Raw genomic sequence first — 6,231 nt, forward strand, 5'->3', positions numbered from 1 at the left:
GTCTGACAGCTGGAAGACAGATGGAAGTATTTGTATGTATATGTTTAAATAAAGGGAGTGTGGAATTGTTTCTGTGTGCTGTGGGAACACAGCGCTGCTTCCTCTCCACTAATTACATCCAGGGGGCAAAGGTCAGCTCAGGCCTGTGGGAGGAGCACCTGGAGACCACCTCCAGAGTCTCCCCCCTCCTCAGGTAGATCCACCAACCTGCAGCCCTTCATCCATCTTCCCTCGCCTTCAGAGCGACGGCATAAATCACTCCGCCTCGCCGGGCCGAGGAGACGTTAATGATCCTGACGAGCCGCAGCGTTTGTTGTCCACGCGTATCGAACGAGAGGACGCCATCGCTCAACGCCGAAACACCAAATCATCCCTCTCACTTTACACGCGCTCGGGTCGTTTTCCCGCTCAGCTCGGCGTGTCGAGTCGCTGCCGGCCGAAGATAAACAGCCGGGGGGGGCGAGTGTTTATTCACTCCCCGGCCGGTGGTTCAGAAGCCATCCAGACACATAATGGGCTCCATAATGAGCAGCTCCTGTCGGAACAATGGAGCAGATGGACGCCTTCCTCAGATAAATAAAGCAGCAGTCATTGTCTCACTGCTGCAGCGTGAAGAGTCCTCCATGATGATGTTTACATGCAGGCTGTCAGCAATCAGCCACTCCGCATTATTCACATCAGCTGTTTACACGATGGTTTCTATAATAACCTGCATTCATTTTCTTCACTTTTCTCTCGTAGTATCTCTGCAGGCAGACACTAACTTAAATAAACTCCTGGTCTATCTGTCCTGGTTCTCTCTCGGCTCCTGGTCTATCTGTCCTGGTTCACGCTCTGCTCCTGGTCTATCTGTCCTGGTTCACTCTCGGCTCCTGGTTTATCTGTCCTGGTTCTCTCTCGGCTCCTGGTCTATCTGTCCTGGTTCTCTCTTGGCTCCTGGTTTATCTGTCCTGGTTCACGCTCGCCTCCTGGTTTATCTGACGTTAGCATGTCTGGCTGAGTCGGGGACCACCTACAGTAGTAACAGAGCGTCACCGACATGTCGTGGTCCACATCAGCTAACTACATTATTTTGTGAGGTTACAGGTCAGAAAATCATCTTCTGTGTGGAGTCCAGTCCACCTGCAGCTGCAGCCCAGAACACGGTGGATGGGAATGAACTGTGTTCAACAGTCGATGTTTTGGTGTGCAGGTGAGTCCAAACTGCCGAGGAGAGCTCGGAGAGGAGGGAATTATGGGTAACACTTCAGGCAAACCGACCGCTGCCGATTTTTAAAAAGCTTAAGAGGCTGTTAGCGAGCGCAGAGACACAGCGCTGATTCCAATTTACTGAAACATTTACTGAACAACTGCAGTCAGCAGGGATAAGGCTGCACACACACACACACACACACACACACACACATTTTCCTCATTAAAGCTGAAGACAGTTTGCTGGTTTATCTTTTTTTATGCAGCAGAAAGACTGAAGCTACCAAGATAAAAAGCTGAGCTCGATGTTCAGAGGCTGAAAACAGAGAAGCCCTGAACACACCAGCACTGATCAGCTGATCAATCAGTCTATCAGCACATCAACATGCTGATACAGTCTCCTTCAGGCACATCTGAGGGCTCAATGATCAACGCATCCAGCAGCAGTAAGTGCTGCCTGGACTTTTTTTGCCCTGAGTTTGCCTGTCAGGCTGCCCAGCTTAGACAGAAACAGTTCACTCAGCCTCTGACAGTCTGAGTCTGAAACCTTGTTCTCTTCTGGAGAGAGGACTGTAACCATCATCATCATCATCATCATCATCATCACTGCCTGACTATAGTTCCTTACAGAGGCAGACACAGTGAAGCTGAGAAGACGGGGGGGGGGGGGGGGGGGGGGGGGGGGGTAGTTTGGCTCTAATCTAAACTGTGTGACAGATACATCAGCAATTGTCACAATTGCAATTGCCCCCCCCGGTCCAGCTTCACCCCATGAAGACCCCGACATGTTGTTAAAGCTGTGGTTTTAAAACCTTTAAAGGTTTTAAAATACAATCTGGACAAGATGTGAACGGCATGTGATCTGCCACATGAGGCAGGAACCCCCCAGCCAGAAGCCTCCACACTAACAGTAAGTTATTAATATAAACAAATCTGTAATTGGATCTTTCACTTAGTTTTCATGGTATGAAGAGTGAAGAGAGTCTGACTCAGACCTTCTTCTCTCTGACTGATGATGTAAGACACATTCATGAATACACAATCAGCCTCATGTCAGCTTTCACTCAGTATTCATGTGCTTCAGTCACAAAACCTCCAAACAAAAAGTAATTGGCTTTTTTAATATGAAGATATGTTTGAGTTTGCTGGGTTACAATTTAAATGTGAAGCCTTTGTTTTCTCAGTTGTGACTGCTGCGCACTGTTTATATACAGATGTTTTATACTGCAAACACTTATTCAATGATTCTCTCATTGCTCACTTATGTTTCACTTCTCACCGCTGGAAGTTGAAATCATCAGTTTAACCTCAGGAGTTGTGTTGATGGCAGTAAAGACGTCTGAAATATCCCACTTTGAGACAGGGTTTGTGTGAAGTCTCACCTCCACGAGTTTGATGAAGTGTTGAAGCGTCCGTCGATGTGTCTCCTCTGGTTAATGTCGAGCTGTCGGTGGTCCGACGGTCTGTTTGTCACAGTTTGTGTCGCTGCTGTTTGACCTTTCAGAGACATTTCCGACAACATAATAAACTCTGCTGACCTTTGGTGTCCAGAAACACTGCTGGGATATTGACCACAACACACACACATTAGTACCACTATACTTGTGAGAACCTTTATTGACATCCTTCAAACAGCCTCCTGAAGAAATGAGAACCAGATAAAATTGTGCCCACAGTAGGTATGAGGAAACAATCTATGATTTATTTGACTGATCACTTTAGAAACCAGTTTGTCTATGAAATATCTCCGTCTCCCCGTTTCTCCTGCTGCAGTTGATGTATTACAGACGGTGGAAGCGTCACCTGGATAATCTTTAATCTGACTTCCACCTGTGCAGATTGTCTCGTGACAGACTTCAGCTTCAACTCACTGCTGCTCGATGCTCTTTAAAAGCTTTCAGATCACTTTTTAAACCAAACGTCATCATCAGAAGAAGAACTAAACAGAACAATGAGCTTTATTTACAAAACTACAACTCACAGGTGTCGACTCAGGTCACATGACTTGAACTCGAGTCAGTCTTGAGTTGTGAATCTGATGATTTACAACTTGACAAAATAAAAAAATACTAATTTATTTTAAACTAATAATTATTCATTAGTTTTGTTAATTTTGTTTTTGTTTTTTGTTGTCTTGTTGGTCTCGACTCGTTGATCTTGACTTGTTGGTTTGGACTTGTTGGTCTGGACTTGCTGGTCTCGACTCGTTGATCTCAACTCGTTGGTCTGGACTTGTTGGTCTGGACTTGTTGGTCTGGACTTGCTGGTCTCGACTCGTTGATCTCAACTCGTTGGTCTGGACTTGTTGGTCTGGACTTGCTGGTCTCGACTCGTTGATCTCAACTCATTGGTCTGGACTTGTTGGTCTCAACTTGTTGGTCTCGACTTGCTGATCTTGACTTGCTGGTCTTGACTTGCTGGTCTTGACTTGTTGGTCTGGATTTGTTGGTCTCAACTTGTTGGTCTCGACTTGCTGATCTTGACTTGCTGGTCTTGACTTGCTGGTCTTGACTCAGGATTTTTTCCAGTCTACAGCTACAAACACACAAGCAACACTTTACATCAAATATCTGTTTAATTTATAAAAACTGTAAATTCTCTGACGTCTTTTATCAAACTGACACTTTCTGCTTTTCTTCATTTCTCTCTCACATTTTTAATATTTTCATTTTATTTTCGCTCCAGCAGTCTGACAGCTGATTAAATACTTTGCGCTTTTGTTCGAACTTCGAGCCAAAACCAGATGAGGAAAGCTGAGGATTCACAGCATGTGTGAGTGTAGACGCTGTTCTGAACCAGAACCACAACCAATCGTCCTTTTCCCCAGATGTGATGCCAGGACGCTGAAGCTGCGAAGCAAACAGATGCATCATTCTGGATGTAAACCATCGGAGGGCGACTGCAGCTCAACGAGCCAAATGTCATCTTTTATTCATCTGAAAACAGACTTGAACCTGAAGGTGTTTCCTGTCCACAGACTCCACCTGTGGTTCTTCACGCTGCAGGTCACCTGTTGGCTTCTTTAACTGCCTGCTTTCAGACGTTTCTCTGCCTGGAAAAGTAGATTAGCTTTGGGCCAAAGATGGAAATATTCAGAAATATTCAGGAGCAAATGATCTGAAAACACCTCCCAGCCATCGATAAATGAGGTTTTGGTGTTGCAGCAAATTAAAAACCTTTATGTGTCCGTTAAATGGGACGTCTGCTGGGTTTAATTAGAGCAGCGGTCAAATCCATCAATCCTTTAATCATCCGCCTCATTTTCACGTTTCTTTCTGTCTATTTTAAAGGAACTCCCTCGTGGCTTCTATTGATCAGTATTAACATCTTTTACTTAACTTAAAGTACCAATACAACAATGTAAAAGTACAAGTAAAAGTCCTGCATTCAAAATACTACTCAAGTAAAAGTACAGAAGTATTATCAGCAGAATGTACTCAACGGGTCAAAAGTAAAAGTACTCGTACAGTAAAATATCCCCTGATATGTTCGTATGTATTTTTATATATTCATTTGCACCTCCTCCTCCTGCCCCTCCTCCTCCTCCTGCTCCTCCTCCTCCTGCTCCTCCTGCCCCTCCTCCTGCTCCTCCTCCCCCCTCCTCCTCCTGCTCCTCCTCTTCCTCCACCTCCTCCTCCTCCTCGTCCTCCTCCTGCCCCTCGTCCTCCTCCTGCTCCTCCTCCTCCACCTCCTGCTCCTCCTCCCCCCTCCTCCTCCTGCTCCTCCTCTTCCTCCACCTCCTCCTCCTCCTCGTCCTCCTCCTGCCCCTCGTCCTCCTCCTGCTCCTCTTCCTCCACCTCCTCCTCCTCCTCGTCCTCCTCCTGCCCCTCATCCTCCTCCTGCTCCTCCTCCTCCACCTCCTGCTCCTCCTCCTCCTCCTCCTCCTCCTTCTGAACCTGAACACGTAAAACCAAAATGAGAAGAAATGAGTATGAAAATCTGTTGTTTTCTTTAACGTGGGTTAGGTTAGGTAGGTTGTGCAGGTCCAGCTTCGTACGTCAAATCAAAGACAGAGGCTCTGTTGAACGGTTTGACTAAACTGAGCTGTTGGGAGGTTTTTCTGCTGCAGGTTTGGAATCTGATCCTGACAGTTTGATGGTGAGTCAGAAAAGTGCCCCTCAGAGTTTGGACAGTTTCCGTCTGAATAATCATCAGCAGGAAGTTCCACGTAGAAACAAGCAGTCAGACTGCAGCAGCCTCGGGCTCAGCAGCAGGAGTCCTCGTCACCGATGGAAACAGCTTTGGAAAATGGTGAAGAGCATCTTGATGGCAGAATTTTTTCATCTCTCTACCCAATTTCATGGGAGCAGATTGCTTCAGTCAGACTGTGTGGCAACGTGACGCAACCTCAGAGCAACATGTAGAGCACAGAGGAGCTGAGAGAGGCTTTCTGTTTACTGTACGAGGACCAGAGTCCACAGAGAAGTACTATATAAATAAATCTCTACTTTGATTCATCATTTCTGTCTGATATCGTCTTTTCACAATAAAAGTCCTTGAAATAATTTGAAATGACATCTACTCCTTCTCCTTCATTAAAATCCAGAATCTATAGATATAAGTTGAACTGCTGGACGAGTTGAATATTGAACCAGGATTGGCTTCCAAACTATTTGTGATGTCACAAATCACGCTCGTAGGCCCGCCCCTGAGAATCTGATGTCCAATGAGCTCAGAGAAACTGAGCAGCTGAAAACGTCATTCTGCACAGTGAAGCTCAAACATCAGGAACAACAAGACGAAATATGTGTAAAAGTGTAAAAGTGGATTATAATTCATATTCATGTTGCAGTAAAGATGGAGCTGATGAGTATTGATCACGCTGACTCACCGTCACGACAGAGTAATCATTAATGTTATTAATAACACCTCTGAACCCTCATTTTTCTATTTAAGGGAAATGTGAGGACTTAAGGGCAGCAGATATAATATGTTGAGGATAAAGTGATCACATTAATAACATAATCATAAAACAGTGATGCAACAGGTTTGAACGAATGAAATCAGGAATGTCTTGGTGATGTGTTTAATGACCCTGAA

Source organism: Enoplosus armatus, chromosome 9 (genome assembly GCF_043641665.1).
Source record: "Enoplosus armatus isolate fEnoArm2 chromosome 9, fEnoArm2.hap1, whole genome shotgun sequence".
NCBI classification, from domain to species: Eukaryota; Metazoa; Chordata; class Actinopteri; order Centrarchiformes; family Enoplosidae; genus Enoplosus; species Enoplosus armatus.